This window comes from Pinus tabuliformis, chromosome X (assembly GCF_031772625.1).
Source record: "Pinus tabuliformis cultivar Carrire ecotype Pingquan chromosome X, CPIR1, whole genome shotgun sequence".
Classification (NCBI taxonomy): domain Eukaryota; kingdom Viridiplantae; phylum Streptophyta; class Pinopsida; order Pinales; family Pinaceae; genus Pinus; species Pinus tabuliformis.
In genome coordinates this window covers 1,336,905,029-1,336,932,763 of record NC_142308.1, presented here as the reverse complement: position 1 = coordinate 1,336,932,763, position 27,735 = coordinate 1,336,905,029, and the positions used below count along the sequence as shown (strand labels likewise).

At 40.1% G+C, this 27,735-nt stretch overlaps 1 pseudogene; it reads left to right on the top strand.

Annotated features, from left to right (window-relative positions):
* Nucleotides 1-27,511, top strand: part of LOC149145007 (sucrose synthase pseudogene) — a 112,373-nt pseudogene extending 84,862 nt beyond the window's left edge.
* The last annotated feature ends 224 nt before the right edge of the window (nt 27,512-27,735 follow it).

Below are 27,735 nucleotides of genomic sequence, written 5' to 3'. Positions count from 1 at the left end.
TATCACTGAGTCTCCATCTTTCATCCTCAGGTTATACAACCTTTTCCGCGTGAACAGTTTATTCACTAGAGACTTAGATTGGCACAAAGTCCCTAACTTGTCCCACAAAGCCTTTGTCGTAGCTTCTCCTGATATATTCAGCAATACTGAATCTGAGACACACAATCGTATTGTGCTCTTTGCCTTCCGATGCAACTTCTTCCATTATTCATCGGACACTCCCGTTGGTTTAGTACTCGGATCTACTACGATCCATTGATCTTTATCCACCAACAGATCCTCCATCTTGAGTTTCCACAACTCAAAACTTTGACCATTAAATTTCTCGATCTCTATCTTTCCACTGCTCGCTATCTTGTTTCACCAACAGAATCGATCTCACAGATCTCCCACTGAACAGGGTCTACCACAAGCCCGAGCAAAATCCCTTAGTAACAAAGGTGTCCCCTTCAAGCCAAAACAACTCTGATACCAAATGTAGGTTTTAACCCCGTACAGAAATTACCTCCATACAAATTCTAAAACACGGAAAATAAACAATGCAAGAGCATAACACATAAAACACATATACACAAAGACTTTCTCATGGATCACAAAACTGGGACTATCAGCTTGATTTTTCATTATGTTTCTTTCAATGTTATCATACATATTTATACATGTTGAAGCATCCAATACCATGGACCGCAAACCATCGCGTCCAAAAAAAATGTGCGAAAATCATGCACAAAACCATAGGTTGGTCTGCCCAACATAACATAGGTTCCAAAACCAAAATTTTTTGGGGTGCTGCCCTAGACCACAAAAAGTGGGGTTACTTGCACCACTCACACCCCCAGTTAACTACGTGGGCTAGTCATCGAAATAATATAACACAACCCAACAAGAGAGGCCACTGGAGCCATGAGAGAGATGCATAATGAGCCTCAGAAATGGGTATCTATATGAGCTCATTTTTCTTATTATTCTCATTTAATCCACCATTCTCCATATTTTTATGCATGCTTTTGAATATATTTATGTTAATTGAGTGAATGGGAATAGTCGCTTTACCACAAAGTCTAATACTTGTTTATTGCAGATTTTTGGACATTTTTGGACTAAGACCAGGCATTTACGAGCATATTGGTAGCCAAATTCGAAGAAAAAAGTCTGAGGATTTATACAAGGGGTGTCTCCTGCACTAAATGACCCCTTCCTCGAGTTCTCCACCAACAGCTCGGAGTTCAACAGCCCACCAAACATGATTTCAAGGGGCAGCCAAGCAGGCCTAGTGAAGTGGCTGTTATCTGCAGTTTTGGGCAGCCAAGCTCCTAAAGTTTAGGAGGATTGTTGGGCGTCCTCACTTGCATAAATAGGAAGGCTTCAAGACTTAGTAGTTTAGCCATTTGATAGTCTATTTTCACACTTTAGTGCAGCCTTGTAATCAGCTCATTTTCGAGCTTCTTCTTACAAGCATTTTTGTGATGTAACTATTATTTTTTGAATCAATGAAGATGAATCCAGCTTTGAACCAGCTCTAATCTTTCCTACGGGGCTGTAGCTCTTGGATTTGGGCCCAACCCAAGTGGCCAGTGCCTTCTTTGTGTACTTCTATGTGTTTTTACTACATTCATAGAATAATTTATGTTATATAGGTTAAATCTTGCTTTGTTACTTAGGTTGTTTTTGATGATTAAGATAGTTGTTCTTGCTTCAGGTTGATTTGATAGTTTGATAACAGAAAAGATCCACAAAAAGGCTACCAAGTAGTCCTTGATCTCCTTTCTCCCTCCTTGGGACCATGAATTGAGACCAAGGCACACTTGCTGCCACAAAAACATTGTTTTTGCCTTCCAATGCAATTGCTAGTGTTAGATTTTGAGTTGGAAAAGTTGATATCAATTGTGTTTTCATGCTTAGATCTGTTCTTGCTTAGTTTCCATAGCTTTATTGCATGACTTCCTATCCATAAAGTTATGTTCATCATTTTTTGGTTTCTAGGTCATATTAGGTCAAAAATAGATAAATCTTTGTTTTCTTAGTCTTTTCTTGGGTCCGTTTTGGAAAGAAGTGTGCAGAGAACCTATAAGGAAATCCATCCTATCCTTCCTCCACCATACAACCTACTCCAATCTCTCTCTCAAGATTTCCTTCACTCATTCGCCATACTTTCCCAACTTTCCCTAATTTCTACATTTTTGTGCAAAATTGCTTCCTTCACCTCTGAACAAATCCAACCATCTTCATTACTCCTGAGTTTCATTTACCAGGTCCGAGACACCTTAAAATCCTTATCCATTCTTCATTTCCACTTTCCCACCACTTTTTCACCTTCAACCCTCTAAAAACCACTTTCGGCCTATTCCTGTAGAACTTCCTGTAGAATTTCCTATAGATCCCCTGCAACCTCCTGTAGAAGTTCATGCAAGAGATTGTTTGAAATATGATCATGGTGGAAATATCCAGAAGGGTGCTAGGGACCCCTTAGGTCCTCTCCACACCTTCCCAACCTCCTGCAAATTCCCACTCCATTTCCTTTCACCAATAAACCTCTGCACAGTAACAAATAGATAAAACACATGCATAATAATTCTGCATAAAATTGCTCAAAAATACAAAAAGATGATTTTCCATATTTTCCTTTAGAATTAGCTTAAACACATGCATTTTACCTTTTCAAAAGTTAATGGCATCCAGTTCAAGTAGTTTACATCTCTTTTCTTGCATAAGTAGGGTTAGTCGGTAAAACTAGGGTTTGCTAGGGTTTGTGTTTCCTTTCAGCTTTCATCTCCTTTCTGCAAGTAAACTAGCATCTTTTGAGTTATATTTCATCCATCATATTCAAAAGCTTCTTCTGAGAACTCATAGAAGTTGGCTTGAGCTCCTAGAGAACTTGTCCTAGCTGATCAAGTGACAGCCTACAATAAGAGCTAGTAATTGTGCATATAGCACCGTCACTTCCAAGTTTGTTATGAACTACCGGGTTGATAAAAGTAAAGTAGGGAGTCCCATGAGCTACAACATCATTGCTGCAATACTAGAGGTCACCATATTTTTGGTGCCATTTCCGGGGAAGCGTAAGAGTATTTTGTGATTACTACTTTTCTTCTATTTTCTACTACAACCTTTTGCTAAGTACTTTCTTTCAACAAGAGTAGAGTAGTTGTTTCATTTCAATTCTGCAATTTTGATTTTGCAAAAGTAGATTAGCATTTCCTGCTTTCATTTCAATTCCAAAATTTCATTTCAACAAGCATAGATTAGCATTTTCTGCTTTCATTTCAATTCTATAGTTTCATTTCAACAAGCGTAGATTAGCATTTCCTGCTTTCATTTCAATTCCGCAATTTCATTTCAGCAAGCATAGATTAGAATTTCCTGCTTTCATTTCATTTCCACAATTTCATTTCAGTAACATAGATTAGTCCTTTCCTGCTTACATTTCAATTCTGCATTTTCATTTCAGCAAGACAGATTTTAGTTAGTTGCAGTTCAATCTATTTCAGTTTTTGCAGGTACAAGCAGGAAAAAGAAACAAAAATCACCCAAAAAAGGAGATTTCCTTTCATGACTCGTAGGAATAGAGACAATTCAGGAAAATTCCTACCCAACACCCCCACCACATCACTAAGTCACCCTTCTCTCTTCTTTGGTGGCAGTGATCCAAAAGAACCTACAGGTGAACCTCCAGAGATATACGAAGATCCTATAGCAGAAGAAGAGCAAGAAACCATTCCTCTTGAGACCATGGCCGAAAATAGAAATGGTAGAGGAAATGGGGAGAGAGTAGAAGGTGCCTTTCCCATCTGAGAGACCAATGGGAACACAAAAATGAAAAACATAAGTCCCTCAGCCTTATCTCACTTCCATGGATTGACCACTGAAGACCCTAATACCTTCTTGTTTAAGTTTGTTGTCCTTTGTCAAACTTATGACTATGGAGAAGGTGAGCAAAAGTTGAAACTCTTTCCCTCTACGATCAACGATGCAGCACTACGATGGTTCATGGGGCTACCTAGAAACAGTATCACAACTTGAGCTTAGATGCAGCAAGCCTTCAACAACAAATACCGGGACTACTGTAGGCCAAAGGATACAAAGGAAGAAATATTTCGAATGACCATGGGAAGTGATGAATCTTCAGAAGGCTATGAAGAGAGGCTTCAACTCAGTTATAAAAGGGCCAAGTGCACACTTGACCCCGAATCTCTAAAGTTGGTCCTACTTAAAGGAGTCCTTGAAGACCTTCAAGATAACCTCCATTTGCTGGCCGGGGGAGACATCTACTACCTTATGATGACATAAAGACTGTGTTTAGAAAGCATTCTAGGGCAGCTAGAAAGAGAGGTAGGAGAAGTAAACTCTTAGCCAGTACCCCCTTATCTACTTCATTCCTTAAAAACGAATTTTCAAATTAGATGGAAGATTTCAAAAGCAAGATGAGACAGACTATTGCCATGCAAATGGATACCTTGTGAATCCAAAAGAATCAAGAGGAAGCTGAAAGGGCTTTGGCAATCTTTTGTTCCAGGTGCACTAGAAAGCATCCTAGGAACGAATGTCCATTGCACTATGTAGAAGTGTGTTTTGTCTGTGAAAAAGGCCATCCTACAATTCAATGCCCTTCCTTGCCTAGATTTAAAGCTATGTACCAAGGGGCTGAAGGAACCACTGAACCACTCGACTTCATGAACCAAAGAAGGCCACATGGACCCAAACATTACCAGCAGGGAATGCAAGGGACATCGCAGACTTATTACAACCCCAATTAAGACACTTCCATGCCTTCTTGGGGTCCCCCTGCTCATCCTTCTCGGTCCACACCCCATCCTTGGTCGTATCCATCTCAATACCATACTCAACCAGCTGCTCACTCATTTGATTCTCACTCTCAGCCACAACCTCAATGGAATGCACCTCATTAGGGGTGGAGGCCCCAATAAAACTCTCCTCCTGCTCTTTTTCCTCCACCACCTGTGCAACTGCAACCATTATCTCATGCTCGTCCAAGACAACCCCAAATACCTGCTCAACCGAAGCCGAACCCTAATAATAAATAGGCCTAGGAGGTATATACTGGAGAAACAACATGCCCTACCTATGCTGTGGAGATTCAGGAGATCAACCTATGATCTGGGAAGGTCCTTCCTAAGGAGGATGAGGAATAAAAACAGGAAAGTGAACCCAAAGCCATTCCACCCTTTCTTGAGAAACTAACTGGAACCATGCAACCAACCCTAGAAGAAAGTGAACTTCTGGGAGAACTTAAACAGTTATGTGTGAAAATACCACTTCTCCAGGCCATAAAAGATGTACCAATCTACAACAAGTTGATCAAAGAGAAGTGTTTCAGGCACCTGGGCAGGTGTAAGAGAGATGCCCCAACTATCAATGTCATAGGACAACTGTCTGACCTGATGTTGGGATAGGTAATATGTCCAAAATATCTGGACCCTGGGAGTCCTGTAGGCAATGTCCACATCAATGGCACCATAATCCCCCACACCTTGATTGGTCTAGGGGCTACCATTAACATAATGACCAAGGACACTATGCTTAAACTCAACCTTCAGAGTTCCTTAAGAAAGACCTCAACAGTGCTGTAGTTGGTAGACCACTCCACTGTGACTCCTGAGGGGATTGTGGAATATGTCATGTTCTCCATTGATTTCTGGGAGTACCTTGCTGACTTCTTGGTTCTTCAGCCAAAGGCAAAGCACACTAGGTATCCCCTCATCTTGGGAAGGCCTTGGTTATCTACTGCAAATGCTTACATCATTTGTCGAGCTGGGAGCATGACCATTAAGAATGGGCATATGTCGAAACGGCTAGTCCTATTTCCTCTTGCCCAGCCTCTGCTATAACATGACTTACCTCTCTGGTTGGAGGAGGAAGATGAGGTTGAAGTCTACTCCGCACCATTATGTATAGTGGAAGCCACCAGGGGAGGTCATCAAACCAAGGATGATCCTATTGAGAATTTGATTCAAAATCCACCCCCCAGTGTGTTGCTATTAGAAGAGTTGGTGGAAGAAACCCAAGCCAATACTTTAGTTGATCTTTGTGTGGTTGATCTGACCTCTCTCCAAGTTACGAACATGGAATTTGGCCCTGAAAGAACCTTGAAGATCAAATTATCCCTATCCACCTCTCTAGAGAAAGAGTTGTGTAGCTTATTGAACAACCATTTGGATGCTTTTGCTTGGAGCTATAAGGAGATGAAAGGAGTCCACCCTTCAGTCTGCACTCATCACATTTACATTAAAGAGGATTGTAAACCAGTCAGGTAGCCTCAAAGGAGGATGAACCCAGCCCTTAAGGACATTGTTAAAGAAGAACTATAAAAGTTGTTGGATGCAGGATTCATCTACCCTATCTTTGACAGTGAATGGGTTTCTCCTTTGGTGCTTGTTCCCAAGAAAAACGGGAAGTGGAGAATTTTTGTAGATTATCAAGAACTTAACAAAGCCACCAAGAAGGACCATTTCCCTTTACCTTTCATAGATCAAGTGTTGGATGGCCTGGTAGGGAAAATGTTCTTTTCCTTCCTAGATGGATTTAGTGGGTACAATTAGATCAAAATCAGCCTGGAATACCAAGATAAGACCACTTTCACTTGTCCATGGGGTACCTTTGCCTACGGGGTCCTTCCTTTTGGGTTGTGCAACGCTCTTGCCACATTCCAGAGAACAGTATTGAGTATATCCGCTGAGCTAGTTCATGATTCAGTGGAAATCTATATGGATGACTTTACCCCTTATGGTTCTAACTTCTAAGAAGCTCTGACTAAATTGAAGAAAGTTTTAGCCAACTGTATTGAAATGAACCTGTCCCTTAGTCCTGATAAATCTGAATTCCTAATGACTGAAGGGACCATGCTAGGTCATACAATTTCTCAGCAAGATTTACAGGTGGATCCCAACAAGATTGCTATAATCCAAAGGGTCCCACCTCCTCAAAAGGTAAGAGATGTTCAGAGCTTTCTAGGCTTAGTAGGATATTATAGAAGATTCATTAAATATTTCAATGAGCTAGCCTCTCCATTGTTTGGTCTTTTGGGAAAAGATGCTAAGTTCATATGGATTGACAACTGTCAAGAGGCTCTGGATGCTTTGAAAGGTAAGATAACTACAACAATCTTGAGAGGTCCAAACTGGGCCCTAACTTTTCACATTCACACAGATGCCTCAAACAAAGCTATAGGAGCAGCCTTAGGACAAGTTGAAGAGAAGCTACCATATGCCATATATTTTATCACTAAAACCCTGTCCATATGGTAACCGAGAAACAGCTCCTAGTTGTAGTCCATTCCCTAAACAAGTTTAGACACTACATCACTGGCTATCAAACATTCATGCATATTAATCATGATGCAATTAGGTATTTTATGAATAAACCTGATGTAAACACTCATATCATTAGATGGTTACTTTTATCGTAGAAATTTTATTTGACCATTGTTGATAAGCCAGGTAAGTAAAATGTTATTGATGATTTTTTGTCTAGACTAGATCTACTTGTAGATGAAGAAGGGATGGTGGATGATCAAATGCCAGATGAACACTTGTTTGCTATTTCAGTACTCTCTCCATGGTTTGCTGATATAACAAATTATTTGGTTTCAGCATAGTTTTCGCCATACATGTCCTCAAAAGAGAAGAGCAAGATCGTGAGGAAAAGAGCCCCATTCACATGGATTGGGGGAAATCTTTTTAAACTTGGCCCAGATCAGATTTTGAGGCAATGTGTCAAGGACGAGGAAGTTTTTGACATCCTCCTAACCTATCATGATGGCCCCTGTGGGGGCCACTTTGCAGCAATGTGAACTGCCTTCAACATTCTGTAGGCAGGGTACTATTGGCCCACTCTTCATCAAGATGTCAGGAGATACATTAGCCAATGTGACAAATGTCAAAGGATGGGGAAACCTACTCTAAAGGATGAGATGCCCTTGCAGCCTCAAGGGACTTTCGAGCCATTTGAGAAGTGGGGCATGGACTTTGTGGGTCCTATCAACCCTCCTTCAAAATAGAAGTCCTACATCATTTTGCGCACAGATTACCTAAAAAAGTGGGTGGAAACAAAGACAATCAAAGCAACAACAGAAGAAAAAGTAGCTGATTTTTTGAGGGAAAATATCTTCTACAAGTTTGGCTACCCAAGAGAATTAGTCACAAATCAAGGAAGTCAATTTACCTCTAACCTGATTGAAGACCTTCTGACCCTGTTAGCCTCCTATACCAATAGGTTTCATTTTTCATGATTGACAGTGGAAGGGCCAAAAATGTTCATCTTTGATAATACAAAGGTTCTATTTTTGTGAAGGAAACAGACAGTTAAAAAATGTAAAGAGGGTATGCCTTAAAAGAATAATCAAAAGGAAAGAAAATGAATTGGTCAGAAAAAATAATTGAAATGAACCCCAAAGAAAGACCAGGAAAGTGGCCAACCAAAATGCCACTGCTATCTTGATGGATGGCCCAACAGTTCAAGCTGGGCCATGCCATGTTTTGAATTGCCTGTTCTAGATTAGAGAAAGAAAATCTGTCCAAACAGTTTAATCTTGGCAGATTAGTAGTTAGGTAGAGAGCAAAGGCGCCCAACTGCTTAATCTGGGCCCTTGGAAGTAATAAGAGTAGTTTCAGATAGCAAATCAGTTGAAAAGAAAAAGAAAAGATCAATTGAGGGTTTGCAAGTCTAAGTGCACCCTCCCTGAAGTAACAAAAAATGCTAGGTACTAAGATGGGTAGGTAGACAGGGGTTGCAGAAGCTTGACTTCCTTCATGTTGCTGCCCTTGACAAAGAAATTAAGCATACATTGCCAAGAATAGAGATATCTACTCAGCATCTTGATAACAAAGTAGGGAAGCATGTATAATTTCCCCATCATTCCCCACAATACTTATTTCTAATATCCCCTCAGTGGACCAGTGGGATCTCCTCATCCAGTCCTAACACCACTCTAAGATTGCAGCAACATCAAGACAAGGTGTTGGTCTCTATCACACAAGAAAGCCACATTTCTTGTGTAAAATCATTTCTCACTCTCATTTGCTTCTAAATCTAAGTTTAATCCTTAAACTTAGCTTTCTGTTCCTCTTTCACATCTCCAACTCATATTCACTTCTAACCTTATTATTTAACTCCCTAAGTGTTCCCCTCCCCCTACTATTATCACATTTTATGCAAAAATCCCAAAAATATGTACATACCCCCCCCTGGGCATTATATCCATATATTTTAAAGTTCGGGAAGCGTGAAAAAATCAAAGGCTTTCATGTATATAGTTCTCCATGATATGTTTGGGAATTAAACTAACACCTGGTTAATTTAATAACCCTCACCCACTACACACTTTATAATGTTATTTCCCTCTTTTCCGCATCGCTTATGTAAAGTTCCCTCAAACCCACATTTACCTTTATCCAAAGTTTCATGAATCCGCGCTTTATCTAAAGAAAACAATATAATAATGCTTGGGTCCCACCATTATCACGTTGGTGGCTTGTCCTCCTGCCCGTCGTCAGATCTGGGCCCTCCCATCCGACGGTCCTCGTGAATTTTGGAACCCCTCCTCCATCCGTCCTTTACCGCCTGAAAATTGTTAGTGGATGACGTTGTGCCTGGGACGCGTGTCCGCTTCCTATTGTGTCGGGTGGCCACTGAACATTACCAGCCCCGTACCACAAGCAGTATGATAATACCGCTTACCACCGTTTGTTCCTGCCCCTACGTCCTCGCTCACATCAGCAGTCACGCCAGCTGCCATTTCACTCTCTATCCGACATTGCCGCCGCGTCATCCCCCCACGTCAGCCCAGTCACGCATCGCCACATCACCTGCCGTACCCTGACCTGACCAGTGACGTCATGCTGACGTCATTTATTAAAAGGGCGCCAAAAATCTCATTTTTCCATATTTTGCGCAAAATCATGATTTTTCTCACTTTTTTCATTGGACGAAGCGCTCTACCACCTGCATGTTGTTTTCACGTTGTTGTCCACCAACCTCCAGAAATTTCAACCCTGAGCTGCTGCCGCCACGGATTCACCACTTTCAGCACCCCACTAGCTGCATAATTGCCTGGTATTTACCATTCCTCTATGCAACCTGGTTTTCAGTCCTCCACTGTTAAAAATTCAAAATCAACCAGTGAATTTCCCTGAAGTTGCAAAACTAAACTAAAGGTTTATCATAGGGGCATCCAGGCTCTAAACCCGTTCAATTCCTGCACTCACTGCACCATTTTGACTCAGACCCTTTTTCAAGCATTCCTCACCCACAAGGTGAACCACTGCATTATAAGTCATCCTTTTTGCCTCTCTCAGTAGCATTTTACCTCTGTTTCACCCAATTTACCCCTTTTTCTCTCTACAAGTTACCTTATCCATCAAAATTCACTGTTCAAGTGTTACCTTTGTTCAAAACTCAAGTACAATTCAACTCCAAGTGACAACTAAGCAATGGAGGCCCATGTGGCATTAAACATTGCACCTCTGGATGCTCCACATAAGAACCTAGAATGGTTGGCCCTTGCTGACCGAGATTATCAAATCAAAGAAACGGTTGAAAGAAGCAATAAATATCACATAGAAACCATTTATGAGCTGAAGATAGAAACCATTCTGCTCAAATGAAACCGCTCCTGGGCGTTATCTTTCTAGCACCTCCTCCACCCGCCTTAATACTTAGTATTACCCGAAATAAATCAGTTATAGACACTAATACAATTCGATCCGCTATTTATAGGGAAATTTTTCATTTACAATCTATGGATAATCAGGTTGGATCCTGATCATTTTCTATTAGATTGGGTAAAATGTTGTATGTATGAAAGAATCATCCCTTCCAACACTAAGTCCGGTCAAACTTGCCGAAGAGCTTCGATCGATTCGAGAAACACATAAGTGGTGCTGATGACATAGGTATCTGGGAGTCCAACTTGCCCATCTATTACCTTCCACAAGTGAATGTGTTCCCAGACTTCATCCATCAGTGTTGTGAACACTATGAACCCACTCAAAGAGTTGTTTTGGCTCCATCTGGGACTGTCTTATTCCACATCACTCCTCAATCCATAAATGAGATGCTAAGCTTTGAGCCAACTAAACCTCTGGTGCCCCTTTCTATGAATTTTTTGCTCAAACAAGGTGCCAAGCTGCCCAGCTCAGAGGTCGTAAGGATTGGCCAGTTGTTCATGCAGCCAGATTATCAGCCCCAGCAACCTCCTCCTTATTTACATGTTTGGTTCAATGAAACAGGGAGGCTGCTAGTGGATGAAATATCCTACATCTTGGGTTACAATACCAGTGAGTATGTGGATGAAATAGTCTTGGTAATGCTATCCATGTTCACTCCAGGACAGCCCCCTGCTGTCTAGTATGATTATGCCACATTTATTGCTGACAGAATTCATGAGCAATTCATGAATCTGGAGAGAGAGAGAGGGTATTTAAATTTACTTCATACATATATCACTTGATATTATACAATCATCCTGACAGTTTCCCTATTTTTCTCAAAAGGCTGGGTGCAAAAGGAAACAGGAGGTCAGTGATATATTGGACACCAGTCTGTCACCATATCTTTTACTCTCCATACAACTACTGTGAGCTCATTGATCTGTTCATTCATCCAGCCTTGTCCCTGCTACAGATTTCTCCTCCTCCTAGACTCACTGATGAAATGCAGAAGATCCTCCAGCTATCAAAGACCTATAGCATTGGAGATTGGTACTCCTACCAAGACCACACAGTTATCAAAATATATGGCTATGAGCTAGCCCCATACAGACTGCCAAAGTACGTTCCCATGAGACTTTTTTCCCTAGAGTACTTTCGGCAATTTGGCAATTCAGACATGGTACAATTTCATAGCAAAAATAAGAAAGCAAAGTTGAAAATTAAGCACCAACTGGGTCCATTCATATTTAATAAGAGGGAAGAAGCCTGGGGAGAGGCAGACAAGATCCTAAAAAGCCTCCAGCTCAAAAAAAGCTTCTATTTGGCACCATATGACCCTAATCATTTCAGAAGAATCAAGTATAGGCTTGCTACCTATGATCATTTCAACATTCCACAAATTGAAAAATATGTTAATCAATTAGAGTGGAAAGAAGGCACATTAGTGGAGGATTATTCTGAAGAAGAATTAGCAGAAAGAGCAATTAAGAATTTAGAAAAGGCAGTTGACTTGGAATATTTTAGATAGGTTTGGTCTCCAACCCCTCGGCATCTTGGAGAAAGTGCCTCATCTTCCACTGTTCCCCAACAATTTGCCAAAGCAACTGGTCAAGCAGCAAACCTAGCTAAAGGCAAAGAAGTACAACAAGAGGAATCACTTCCTAATCTGGAGCAGCAAGTAGAGCAGCAAGAAGAAATGGCTAAAGCGCCTACCTCCACACAGCAGAAAACCCAAGAGAAAATCCCTCCAAGGCAGGAGGTAACAGTTGAAACTACAGTTTTACAGACACCTGCAAATGAAGAAAGAATGAGGAAAAGGGATAGGCAAGAGGAAACTCCTCTCACCACTTCAACAGATCAACAAGGTGAGAAAAGGAAAAGACTCAATCCCTTCTCTGAGGAGGAAATGCTTGAAATACCAACTGATACTATGCTCCCTCCTAGCATCGAAACATCGACCAGCTCCTTACAGCAAGATCAAGAAATGTAAGGAGGAGCATAAGTGAGTTCATCAAGGCAGCGAACCAAGGCATAATCTAGTATCAAAAAGCAATTCACAGACATAAAAGCCAGGAATGAGCCGGTTAGATACCATCTCTATAACCAACTGCTTAGAATGGCACCAACCAATTAGGAGAGACTCATGGCAGCCTATGATATTCAAGAAGGGAAGATGACTCTCAGTCATTTTAGGCCTACCATGCAGCATCCTCAGTCAGCGGCAGACTACATCAAAACCAACTTGGAAGTGTTCGCCAAAGGCATCCACCCCATGGATCAGATTGAGCTACACAAGCAAACCGGGGAGATGATCTACTCAACCTTGGCTGATAAAACTCCGTTGGGGCACAAGTTACAAAATTCTCTACACAATACTGCTGCTCAGCTGGAGCTGGAAAAAGCATCATTTCAAGCCAAGGACAATAGAATCAAGTCCTTGGAAGAAATTATTATAGAACTAGGACATGATCTAAATGATCCTAAGGGTGTGCAGGCCTTGATGAAGAAGAAGTATGAGGATATAGCAGCTTTGAGAAAGCATATCAAGATACCACCTACCCATCACCCTCAGACTGAAGGGGTTGCAGAACAAAACAAAGATCAAGATGTGGTTGCTCTACTCTCGACCTTACATAAGAGATTGGTAGAAACAGAGGGTGCTTTGGAAGCGGCGCTAAGGCAAAGGCCAGAAGGGCAAGCAGCTCAGCTGCCACCTGCAGTTATAAATATTGAGGATACTCCTCAAATAATAACTCCACCAGCTCCTCCCACTGGGCAAACATCGAAGGCAGGCCCCTCAGGCTCAGCACCAACATCAGAAGGGACAACACAGGTAGCAGCATCAGAATAGGTACCCAGCCTAAGCATGCAAAATATGATGAAGGAGCTTGAAGCTCTAGAAGTGCAGATGGCTGAACTGAAAGAGGCTAAAGAAAAGTTAGCCAAGCTTGAAGAGAAATATGACAAATCTAAGAAGAATTTGGCTGAAAGAGTAAGGGAGATAAGAGCTCTTGAGAAAAGGATAAAGGAGTTATAAAAGAGCTCACTTTGGACAAAATTATAAGTGAAGTCAAGAAGATTCTGTGGGCCAACATTGGTCAATCCATTACAGACAAATGGCAGTCCAGTGAAACTATCCATGAGCAAATGGATCTCCTAAGCAGGGCAAAAGCAGAAGGACAAAGAGCCTGGGCATCCCTGGGAAATATGTCTAAGATAGCCAACAGAATGATTCAAGTCCTCAACAACCACACTGGCCTTCAGCTAGTAGGAATGGGTATCAGAGATAGAACTGATACTATATTACTAATAAAGAGGGTGCTTACCTTGAGGAACTATGTGCAAACATTGGACAGAAGGTGTCAAGAAATGCAGACAGAGGTAAATGAATTTATTGCAAAAATCACAGCATTGCATAACAGAGGTCTTCCCAGCTTGGTAACTAGTGCAGGAAGGTTGTTATCACATGAAAATTATGCCAAGAGGGTCAACAATTATGCAACAAATCAAATAACAGCATCCGCAAGCAGTTCAGAGGAAACAAGGCCCCCATCTGGGCAGACTCTCTATGAAAAGTTGGAAAATTTGTTTTTTATTGAGCACAAGATCAAGCACCTTTTTGAAATACCTCCAAATTACTACAAATATACTGAAGTTGATGAGACTCTAATTAAAATACAGAGACACCAATTGCCTACTGAAGATTGGTGGAGAGGCATGATAGAAACATTACTTTGATAAATCAAATTTTGGTTGAGATTCCTTTGTTTTTTGATCATTCTCGAGTCAGCCTGTTCAAAAAGACTCACATGTTCAATCTGCCTAGGTGGCAATATAAAAAGCAGCTGGATAACAAGGATAGTGACTTGGCACAAATGAACGAGTGTAGGTGACGAGGCAAAAGCAGTCACGCAATGGCAAAGCAACAAAAGGCGAAGTTCCTCGAAATGGATGCAAGCACTCGATTGACCCAGTTGGTTGCAAAGTCAAAAAACTATGACAGAAATGAACAGCTATTGTTTATCTATTTTAATGGCAATAACTGTTGTATCTACTATTTTTGAAAGTTGGTAAGAAAGTTATGAGTTAATGACTCATCTTTCAGATATTTTGTGAAAAACTTTTGTATATATATCCCCACAAATAACTTATTTGGGGTTGTTGGTTTTATTCTGGAGAGCTCCGCTGTATCTTCTCAGAGTTGAATACAAGAAGCTGTTGGTGTTTTCAATTTGGATTTGCTTGGACATGTTGTGACGAAATTGCTGGATACTGCAGAATTCCCGTGTTATCTCGTGATACAATAAGTTTCTTCTGAACTGTGTTTTGTATTTTCTCTGTTTTCTAAAACCATCTATATTATGTGTTTAATACTTTTAGTAGTAAGGAAAAAGAATATTTCAGGATTTGTCCATTCAGGCACCCTAAACTCAATCTTTGTTGCTAATTATGTTTTCTTCAGGACTAGTTATAAATGTGGAATTCTTAAATGCTCCCATTTTCTCTAAGTTTACGTGGTGAAATCTATTCAGGAATTCTTAACTGCTCTTGAATAAATATTCAACCCTTTAGTCTCATCTTCACAGTGAAAGAAATATTCATTGCCTTTCATTGTGTTAAGTCTCACTGTTTCCCTTTAAATCAAAAGTTTGTTTCATGAATACCTGTCTGGCTCTGCACTGACACTATCCTTATCACATACTCCGAACAACATACAATCATGGACTCCCATTGCCCAATGGACTAAACTCTCTGAATATTGCATGCCCCTCTTTAGAAAGTATCATTCAACAAAACTTCAAACAAAATTCAGTGTTTCATATCTAGCCTAAAGTTCCTAAAACAAAGCTAAATCAGAAAGAGAGAGCCCTCTCTGATTGCAGGTAGGCTAGGACCTGCAATCCAAAGATTGGTTTGTGGTTACCTCGGTCGTATTCCCTTAGGAGTCAAAAGGAACAACCTGAGTGATAACACACCCAACACAAGATTAAGCACATAACTTCCACCCCTTATAATCCCAAGCAAATGGACAGGTGGAAGTTAATAACGGAGCTTTGGAAGGGATTCTAACTAAGGTAGTGAGCAGTAGCGGAAAAGACTGGGCAGATCACTTGGTTGAGGCCACCTAGGCCTATAACACTATTTGGAAAACTACAACAGGCTTCACACCCTATGAGCTAGTCTATGGGAAGAAGGCTTTACTATACATAGAATTTGAATATAACACACTAAGGATGGCAGCTAAGCTAGACCTAGATCTCATCAATGCACAACTGGAAAGATTGCTTCAGCTAAATGGATTAGATGAACAGAGAATACAAACCCTTCTCCACTCATAGGTAGTCAAAATTCAAAGAAAGATATGGCATGAGCGGCACCTCAAAGGAAAACAATCTCAGGCAGGAGATTCGGCGTTGCTATATGATTCAAGATATGAGAATTTCAAGGGCAAGCTGAGGACAAGATGGTTGGGACCATATATAGTGGAAACATGCAATGGCAATGGTTTAGCCCTTACTCAGACCATTGATAGAAAATCCATCCCCATGCTCGTCAATGGGCATAGATTGATGATCTTCAGGAAGCCCCTTCCCAAGCAGGAGTTCATTGAGACTCTTGGTAAATCAGTATTGGTAGTGGAGCAGGTCCCTGTCTCCACTCCACCTACACCATGAGCAAAAAAAAAAAAAAAGGAGAGAGAGAGAGAGAGAAAAAACAGAAAAAGCACAGAAAAAAGAAAAAAGGAATAAAAGATCCCTGGGTTAAAACCTCTTGGAGGTGCCCAGGGCAGAAAATGAGCGTGAAAACCTCCTGGAGGCGCCCCAGCTGTCTCAGACTACGGAAAAATAAAAAAAAAATAAACCTAATTTCTTTTGAATAAATTGCAGGTTGCAGGAAGGTCATTGTATGTTTTAGGAGGATCGTACAAGACAAAAATAAAGGACATGACCAGGATGCATGCATTCCTCATAGTCCATTCCTCCATCACCATTACCCTTTCCCAAGTTTTGGACTCATTTGATCTAAAATTTCGCATCCTACAGGAAACTCTATATCTCTACAGGAGGATGCTGTAGAAACTACAAAAAAGCCAAAATCAATCTGAGAAAAGGACCCGAAGGTCGGAAATTTATCTATGAGGCATGTGAACCTCCCTGCCACCATACATTACACTATGTCACCTTTCCATCTCTGTACACCTTCATGGCACTCGTTTTTATGTCCCTGCGCAGTCACACACAGAAATTTTGTTTCCTTCATACTACAAACAAAAAATAAAAAATTAATGACAAATCAAAGTAGCAGCCTTTTCACTCACCCCTACCGGATACCTTCCATCTATGATTCCTTTTCAGCTGACACCTTCTTCAGCAATTGTATCCCTACTCAGATATTAGCTTGAATTTCAAAAGGAGAAGTAGCTACAAGAAATCCTACAGGATTCCTGTAGCAGTTGATCCCTCTGAAAAGCATACTCCAGAGATAGTGTCAGCAAAGTAGGGCATATGAAACATGCAAGGAGCTCTGTTTGAATGTGAGATCATCAGTAAAAGCCCGAGGTCGAGCATGCAGAGCGCAAGCAGCCACAGCAGTGAAGAAATGGGTTCTAAAATCCGAAATATGCATAACACGGCCGCGACACAGTATGTAAGTGCCTAAACCTATTCCTTGGTTTCATGAATCATATTTCAAGCCTGCACGACTATGGGAATGGTTACAATTGAATGGAATCGGTGGCTAATTAACTGGCCACCCTCATTTCGTTACACATCCTCGTGGAATTCAAACAAGCCCCATCAAATTCAAAACTATTGATCAGATACGCAGCCAGCACGTGTGGTATGTTCATTCAGGAGAAAACATCCAGGACTGGTAGTGGTGGTGGCGGATAATGGGAGTAAGGGAGGTGATGGTGGTCAAACGGCATGTAGAAGCATTATGACCATGACGTAGGACAAATAGTTTGGATGGGGATAACGTACCCATCTGGCCACCTCATCTCCTCACCACGGATCACGCCAGTAGTTAAAAGATAGCTCAGTTGAAGCCTTTGCCACCCTTTGTTCATTTCTCATTCATGACATCCTCGACTGCAGTACGCACCTACCACTTCTAGAGCAACTAACCAGTCATCCTCCACCAGTTTTCTGCCAGTTTTTCTAAAACCTCCCACCTATCGGGCTCTACAGGAGCATAGTTTCATTCTACAGAAGCCGAGAGATTTCTACAAGAAGGTTTCTACAGGAAAGGCAGAGAACAGCTCTGCAGAAAGAAAACCCAAGATTTTCATCGAAATTCAAGCTCAAAATGAGGTAGGCTCAGGAAAACCTCTCTGCATATGACTTGTTTGAGTAAGGTGGTGAATTAAACATGGTATTAGATTTAAAAAGGAGAGTGAGTCTGCCTGCATATTGAAAAAGGAGAGTGAAAGTATGCCTGCATATTTCCCTGAGTCTACACAGTTTCTGTTTTCTTCTCTGCATCCGAAATCTCCTCATCCTTTTTCAAATTCTACTGTAAGGAAGATGCATGCAATAGTAGAGGCCAGCCTGTGTGTGTGAAAAAAATGAAATTTCATCTACTTGCTAAAAAAGAACCTATGTCCTTATCCTCTGTTCTGTAAAAAAAATAAAAAAATTATTTAAAAAAAAAGAAGGCAAATTCAGGATAACCGAAGTTTAAAAATAGGGGAATTATTGCAATTTCATATTGTAAGGAGAAGCACACGGGGAATTCCTTCTTGGTTTCAGAAAAACCGAATTCAGCTATCCTCTGTTTCAGTGTTGACTGTTTTTTTCCACCTGAGCATTTTCTTTTCTGGTTAAAACACAAAAAGAAGCACTCAACACCATGCCAGGAGGATTCATGAGAAAATAACCCTTAAACTCTAGCAAATTGTATGAGCACCCTAAGGTGGTGACCCTCTTCACCAGGGAAAATTGGATATCCTTCTTTGAGAAAATTCAGGGATATGATGAGGAGGTGACTGAAGAATTTTTTATGTCCCTAAGACCACATTCGAAGACACATGCCATAGTTATTTTTAGGGGTTTGATCCTAGAACTTACACCTGATTTCATCAGTAGAATTACCGGTCTCCCACTGTGGCTCCCTTGGAACAAAGAGGAGAACTCATTGGGACAAGTTGCTAAGAAGACATTTTTTCTGCCTGAGGAGCATCCTATAGAAGATAAAAACAGGGTCATAAGGACAAGCTTGCCTCCTCTCTAGAGTGAATTCAGTTGCCAAATAATGAAGTATATCACATGTGAAGGGAGGTTCAACATCATTTATGGTTATCATTTCAGGTTGTTACATGAATTGAGGTATGGGATGGACATGCCTCCAGCTAGAAAACTGAGCATCCCATATTTCCTCCTTCAGTCTTTAATTGAATGTGTTACAAAGCTAAATGTATGGGTCCCAGATCAGTTGGCCCACCATGGGCTCATAAAACTGTTGGTGGAAGATGCCTTACACACCTATACTATCCCCATAGCTTGGGAAATCTTTAGAAATATATCCAGGGATGACGACATCAGAACTTTGACTGAGGACATTAGCCCATCCAGCAGTGATGAGGAGGAGTAAACTAAAGAAATGGAGAAGAACAATGATGAGGGAGCACAAGACATTCAAGAAAAGGGCAAAACAATGGAAAAATAGGGGAAAAAGGAAGAATTTGACAAGATTTCTGAGCCTAAGGCAGAAAAGGAGACAACATCAAAAGTAGAGAAGGGAAAAAGGAAAAAGGTTGGGAAGAAAAAGGCCAAGAAAGCCCAAAAGAAGACTGCCACAACCAGGGCAGGGACCCAGCAAGAAAAAGAAAAGACACACCCTAAGATATCAGTGACACAAGCAAAAACAGTGGACATAGACAAGGCTATAGGAAGTGAAGGAAAAGAACAGCAGAAAGAAACATCCCCTGAAATGTTGGCAAGGGAAGCAGCAGATGTTCTTGTTGCATTAAGCACACCTACAAAACAAAAAGGAAAAAGAAAAAGGAAAACCTCCATGTATTTTAAAGCCAGAAAAAGCATAAGGATCAAGTGGGAAAACCCTAGCCACAATCAAAGGAACCAATTTTCATTGAGGACACACCCACTAAAAAGAAGGAAGAGTCTCCTTCCAAGATATCTATCACCTATGAAAGAGGAAAGCCCAAAAACCTCCACATGGAAAGAGAGAATTAAGTTCATGGACTCAAAGGCAGTTTTACAGGAAGTTGAAACATCTCGACAGGAAACTCTAGCCAAGTTAAAAGAAACTGAGAAATTAGAGGAGAAGGTAGCCTAATAGTCACAGGGGGGGAGCAAAGCCAAAGAAATACCTGAACCAACCCCTTAGCCTAATTTAGGCTCTTATTACAATCTGCTAGAGGGTGGGAAAATCATCCCACAGAAATTTGTTGTTCCTTTATTCTTTGAATTGGAAAAGAAAGGGTAAAAACCCACACATTGATGCAAATCGCTAAATCTAAAGGAGTTGAGGACATAGGCCACTTGGAGGATAAGCTAAGAGAATTAATCGGGGAGTTGGCCATTGTAAGGCACATAGAAAGCAGTAAAAGAGCCCAGCTACAGGAAGAGAATGAACTGCTGAAAACGTAGTTACAGCTATAGGAAGTTCATAAGGGAGATAGGCTATCCATTTTGGGAGGGCAACAGTAGTAAGAAGGTCCTCCAACAGACAAGGAAACAACTAAGAAATAGTAGAAAGAGGAGAGCCACAAGCTGATGTTGGGATGCTAACAAAATTGTTGCAAGAAAAGGAGTCTTAGGCAATAGAAGAAGTGCAAGTTTTAAAACAGCAGTTACAAGAAAAAGAAGGCCAAATGGCCCGCATGGCCAGCTGGGCAATAGAAGCCTTGCAATGTAGGAAACCTACTAAATCCTATGCGTTATATCTTAAAGACCAATGGTTGTAATTTCAAATTAAAACATTGGCCCAAAGGGGCACCATCTCATTCCAGAATGACAATTAGTTTATGCATTTGTGTGACAGTAGCTTAGCTGAAGATAAGGCCAAGTTAGCAGAATTCTATTCAAACAATTTGGCACTTCCTAACATGAATCTATGTGACAAAAACGCTGCATTAGGAGACCTACAACTCATGGCCATCACTTCTTGGTTAAGAAATGAAGAAAAGAGGGCAGTAGAGATTCAGAAGATTATGACCAGGGAGCTAAGTGAGCCACTCATGATAAGGGCAGAACCAAAAAATCCCTCAAGTCTCATATATTCCATCAGCACCTTGTAGACCACCCTCACATTGCACCTTACTATGTTGAAAGGCAAGCACAGGCCATTGCTCACTTTGAAGATATGGAAAGATTGTTTGGTGATAACTGCCTTCATGCTTGCACAAGAAGATGGAATACATTGTCCCATAGTCTAAAAATAAGAGAGTATCAGTCCCCAACCAGAATGAGGGAGGCTATGAGAAGAGTACCCCTATACAAACAATCAATGCAAAACTTGAAAGCCAACTGGATTGGCCTTAAGTTCAACCCTCCACTACTACTAGGGCTATTAGAAGGGGTCAAGGAAGAAGAGGATTAAAAGCAATGGGAGGAAGTGGACAGAAAGGTAGGTTTTCATGATAGAGAAGAGGACATCACCTCAGAAACCTGGGATGCCAGAGAGGCAGTCAAAGCAATCAAAGATGATGAACTGGATTAGTTGCTTAGAGGATGAGAAACACATTCAATAGCTGGATGATGATGAGCCCCAGAAATGGGTAACTATATGGGCTCATTTTGCCTATTATTCTCATTTAATCCACCATTCTCCATAGTTTTATGCATGATTTTGAATATATTTATGTTAATTGAGTGAATGGGAATAGTCACTTTACCACAAATTCTAATACATGTTTATTGCAGATTTGTGGACATGTTTGGACCGAGACTAGGCATTTATGAGCATATTGGCAGCCAAATTTGAAGAAACAAAGCTAAGGATTTATAGGAGGGGTGTCTCCTGCACTAAATGACCCCTTCCTTGAGTTCTCCACCAACAACTCTGAGTTCAACAGCCAACCAAAGATGATTTCAAGGGGCAGCCGAGAAGGTCTAGTGAAGTGGTTGTTATTTGCAGTTTTGGGCAGCCAAGCTCCTAAATTTTAGGAGGACTATTTGGAGTCCTCACTTGCATAAATAGGAAGGCTTCAAGACTTAGTAGTTTAGCCATTTGATAGTGTATTTTCACACTTTAGTGAAACCTTGTAATCAACTCATCTTCGAGCTTCTTCTTGCAGACAGTTTTATGATGTAACTATTATTTTTTGAATCAATGAAGATGAATCCACCTTTGAACCAGCTCTGATATTTCCTACGGGGTTGTAACTCTTGGGTTTGGGCCCAACCCAAGTACCCAGTACCTCCTTTGTGTAATTCTATGTGTTTTTACTACATTCATAGAATAATTTCTGTTATATAGGTTAAATCTTGCTTTGTTACTTAGGTTGTTTTTGATGATTAAGATAGTTGTTCTTGCTTTAGGTTTATTTGATAGTTTAATAATAGAAAAGATCCATAAAAAGGCTACCAAGTAGTCCTTGATCTCCTTTATCCCTCCTTGGGACCATGAATAGAGACCAAGGCACACTTGCTACCACAAAAACATTGTTTTTTCCTTCCAATGCAATTGTTAGTGTTAGATTTTGAGTTGAAAAAGTTGATATCAGTTGTGTTTTCATGCTTAGATCTATTCTTGCTTAGTATCCATAGCTTTATTGCATGAATTATTTTCCATAAAGTTATGTTCATCATTTTTTGGTTTCTAGGTTAGATTAGGTCAAAAATGAATAAATCTCTATTTTCTTAGTCTTTAGTTGGGTCCGTTTTGGAAAGAAGTGTGCAGAACACCTATAAGACATTCCATCATATCCTTCCTCCATCATCCAACCTGCTCTAGTCTCTCTCTCAATATTTCCTTCACTAATTCCCCATACTTTCCCTAATTTCTACATTTTTGTGCAACATTGCTTCCTTCAGCTTTGAACAAATCCAACCATCTTCATTACTCCTGAGTTTCATTTACGATGTCCTAGACCCCTTAACATCCTTATCCATCCTTCATTTCCACTTTTCCACTGGTTTTTCACCTTCAACCCTCTAAAAGCCACTTTCGGCCTATTCCTATAGAGCTTCCTGTAGAATTTCCTATAGATCCCCTGTAGCCTCCTGTAGAAGTTCATGCGAGCGATTTTTTGAAATCTGATTGTGGTGGAAATCTCCAGAAGGGTGGTAGGGACCCCATAGGTCCACTCCACACCTTCCCAACCTCCTGCAAATTCCCACTCCACTTCCTTTCGCCAATAAACCTCTACACAGTCACAAATAGCTAAAACACATGCATAATAATTCTGCATAAAATTGCTCAAAATACAAAAAGATGATTTTTCCATATTTTCCTTCAGAAGTAGCTTAAACACATGCATTTTACCTTTTCAAGAGTCAATGGCATCCATTTCAAGTAGTTTACATCTCTTTTCTTGCACAAGTAGGGTTAGTCAGTAAAACTAGGGTTTGCTAGGGTTTGTGTTTCCTTTCAGATTTCATTTTCTTTCTGCAAGTAGACTAGCCTCTTTTGAGTTAGCTTTCATCCATCACAATTAAAATCTTCTTCTGAGAATTCATAGAAGTTGGTTTGAGCTCCTAGCGAACTTATGCTAGCTGATCAAGTGACAGCCTGCAATAAGAGCTAGTACTTGTGCATATAGCACCATCGCTTCCAAGTTTGTTATGAGCTACCAGGTTGATAAAGGTCAAGTAGGGAGTCCCAGGAGTTGCAGCATCATTGCGGAAATACTAGAGCTCACCAATGCACATGGATAACTTAGTTTCTCAAAGGATGAGAAACCATTTTTAGCAGAGGGGTGATGATGAGGCTCATCAATAGTTATATTATAAGGGTCATGATTCCATCCTCCATCTTTAGAACGATCTTTTTCTCACATTTATGTACATTTTTTGTTATATTATCCTTAGTGAGAAGGATAAAATAATTTTGTCATGTCATGCAACCTAATACAATTTAATTGGAGGAAATAGAGCAATTTTTGAGATGATTTCTATGCAGGTTCTTAGAGTAGACATCAAGGAGAGAATCTGGGGGGTTTTCCACCTACTTAACTCCCACAATCAGCTCAAGATCATGACACTCTCTCTCACATTAGCTCGAGGTCATTGGCATCCAGGAAAGTGAAAGTAATGAGGAACAACATCCACCATTCTCGAGTTGTAGGAGACAAATATTCCTATTTTCTAGGTAGTTTCTAGTAGCTACCATCCTGTATAGATAAACAAGTAGAAGAGCTCATTAGGATTCAAGTTTTGTTTTCAGCTAGATGGCTATTGGGCTCAGGAACTTGTAACTCTTATTTGATTGTTATTTGATGTATTAGACAGTGATTCAATGATAATGAGAAGTTGCTTGTTGATTTATCACTGAGTTAGTTTCAGAGGGTTGAGGCTCTTGGGTTTGGGCCCAACCCAGTAGCTTAGGTCCCTCTTGTGTACTTGCATCTCTTTTAGTTTCAAAGTATTGCTTAGTTTCTTACATTTCAATAGACAATAATCCATCAAACTTTGTGATTGCATCCTCTACCTCATCTCTCAAATGGGAGCATGAATAGAACGATTTGGAACCATAGTAAGAAAAGTATTATGTTTATGATTTCTTGGAAGAAGATTTGTGTTAGTCATATTATTTTGCATGTGATTGTTATAGATTAGGAGTTGGTTTATTCACTAGATTAGAGTTCTGGAATAGATGAGATAGCATTTCAATTCAACTCATCTTTTCCACTACTAGTTGTTTCATTTTGTCAATGATAAATTGGTGTATGCATGTGATGATTGTAGGGTTGCTTGGGTCTTCAAGTAAGGGCATCTTATCCACCTCTAGCTTGGATTCGCTTACCTCCTCTTGTGAACCTCAAATTATGTCCAAAAAAATCAATTTCATGAGATCATTTTCCTATGGTTTCCAAAGGCTCTGAGCTTTGGTAGGAGATTTGGACACCCTTCACTCATTTACCTCAACCATCATCCACCTTTCCATACCCTAAAACCATCATTTTCACCTCTTAAGCCTTCTCAACAACCCTCTTGTAGCATTACAGGCCCTCCTGCAGCAATACAAGGCTCTTGTAGCAGCCACTTGTAGCACACCTATATGACCTCTTTCTTCCACTATTTTTTATCTTTACTGAACCCCCCAGTTGTGATTTCATGATCAAGGGAAACTCCTAGGCCACTGCAAACCCTCCTTTTCTGTCACTACAAAAAAGTGTAATGTTTGTTTCCTTATCACATATTTGGAAAAAATAGAATATTTATTTACATGCAAGTGTGAGATAGTTAGATGGTACATATAATATTGAATTATAGTTTGGTAGATTATGTAAGAGATAATGGCTTCTTTTTTTCAGGTAGATTTGATAACTAGATAGATGTTTGCAAGATAATGCAGTTTCCTTTCTATAAGTAGTTTAGTTCTTTCTATTTCATGAATTATTTCAATATTGTTTGAAATTTGAAGTTAATAACATTTTCATTTTCATACTTTAAGTTAGCTTCTTAATTGCATCGTCATTAGCTAGCTTTCATTTTAATTTAGTAGGAGGAATGGTCTTGGAGCACTATTTATCAGATGTATTAGTTGAGGGTGGAATGAGTAGAATCCCATCTACTGTGCATATAGCACTGTCACCTTGAAGTTTATACAATCCCTAGTTTGATAAATAGATTTAAGGAGCACTTGGGAGTTGCAACACTCTTGGTGCAACACCAAGTCTCACCACAAGGCTCAATTCGAGTTGTGGAAATCAACGCACAACTAGATTTCCCATAAATGTTTCCTCACCATGACCAAGTTTGATACCTAGGTATAATGTCGCACTTTGTATATGGGTCGAGCATCCAAAATTTTCCTCAATGCCTTTTGAATCAAATGCTAAAACGTTAGATGTACCTTCCACAACTTTTGTTTAAACAGCTTGGCCCCTTCTTCGATTAGAATCACATTCTAGATTATTCATGTGTCATAAGAGTTGAGCTCATAATATGTCCATGTGAATACATCTCAGTACTACTTGAATAGGTGGATGAAAGCTTGCCTCTCCTATAGTGTGCATCAAGTACCAATATTAACAAACTTCAGATATTTTTTGGTCCCAAGATTTACTTGCTCATGCCATAGCGTCGAACTATGAGTTTTTGCATTGGTTGGCCTTTAGAATCAGTTCTACAAGTCATACAACTTTTCCAGTGATACACACTTTTTGGCATGGGGTTCTCTTTTCTTGCACAAGATACATCCTACAATGCTTTCTTTTCCTCGTCTTTATTGATAGTTGTGTCCATGAATACATCAGTGTTTTCCATGAAGTGAAATATTTGTTGGTCATCATTGGAAACATTTAAGTTAGTGGTGTTGTCATGGGAAATTTTTTTATGAAGAATCTCTATATAAAAACCATCCTTAAGTGGTCACAACCTAGCAACAACATTTTCCATTACATCCGTAGTTGCGTTGCATAATCTAGGAACATAAATAATATTGAATGCTTGGAAATGTGATATCAAATGCCATATCTCTTGTTGGTAACTATTGAGATGACGTGACACATTGTGTAGAGTATCACATATCTGTCATACGACAATTTTTGAGTCACCTACTGCTTTGAGAACTACAACATTGAGGTCAATGGCTCTTTGCAAACACAAGATGAGTCCTTAATATTCTGCGGTTTTGTTTGTGCACTCAAATTCTAATCAATTGGGGATCAGATGTTTCCTCTGTCACGGGTCTACTAAAACATAAACAGCTCCAGAGCCCTCCTGTGTTTTGGAAGCATCAAAATACAATGTCCATACATCATATGTACGAGTGTTATGCTCTTGACCTGCGAGAAATTCTAGAATACCAAATATGCGAAGAAATACAACCCAGAACACAAAATAAAAAGAGAAAAACATCAAGTATTTTATTATTTAGAGATAAAAGCAATGTTCACTTGCCTCTTCTAGGGGGCATCCTCCAGCAGAGTAGAGCTCGATTAAAAAATAAGACTCGATGATATTTCCCTTATATCTACGACTATTTATAGCTAAATGACCTTCAACAACCTAATGACTAGTGGTCCTTTGCATAACATGGGTTAACCACTTTATGTATTAATTATGTCCCATTTGTAACTAATTGTGGTCCCTTTCATAAATGTAGGTTAACCGCTTACAATTATTAATACAGGATTTATTGACTCTTTAACTAACTATGACTATGACTCTACACTATTGGGTTTATTACATAAATAAAGGGGTTAGGGTTGGACCCTAACATGCCCTCCCCCATCAAAAGCAGCCTTGTCCTCAAGGTTGAAGCTGTGAAAACTACTAAAGAATCGTGGTTGGTTCCTAGGTCGCATCTTCTAGAGAGGTGTCTTTCCACTTGACGAGGACTTCCTTGATTGTGCAGCCAAATAGATTTCTTTCAAGAGTATCGAGGACCTGTTCAGGTTGGAGCCAGGGTGAACCTTCCTCATCCAATTCAAGTAGACTGGTTTGAATTCTGCAATCCCACCACTTTCTTAAACCATGATACATGGAACACTCGATGGATTTTTGAATTTGGTGGCAAGGCTAGCTTGTAGGCTACTACCCCAATGCGCTGAAGTTTTGGATCTAGTTTCTGATAGCCCTTTCCTTTGAACGATCTTTTCTTATATGGTTGTTTCTGCAGTAATACCTGATCCCCTTCTTGAAATGTGCACTTTAAATGATGTTGGTCTTCCTATTGCTTCATTCAATTCAGAGCTTGATGGATATTATATTTGAGATGAGCTAGCATGACAACATGGTTCTATAGGAGTTGATCATCTGCTTGCACCTTAGATCATCCAGGGATATAAGAAATAGGTGAAGGTGGGAGTTGGCCATACACTGCTTCATATGGAGTCATCTTAGTGGCTTCATGATAGTTAGTATTATACCACCATTCAGCTAAAAGTAGCCACTATACCCATTGATGCTGCCTTTTAGAAGTGAAGCACCTTAGGTAT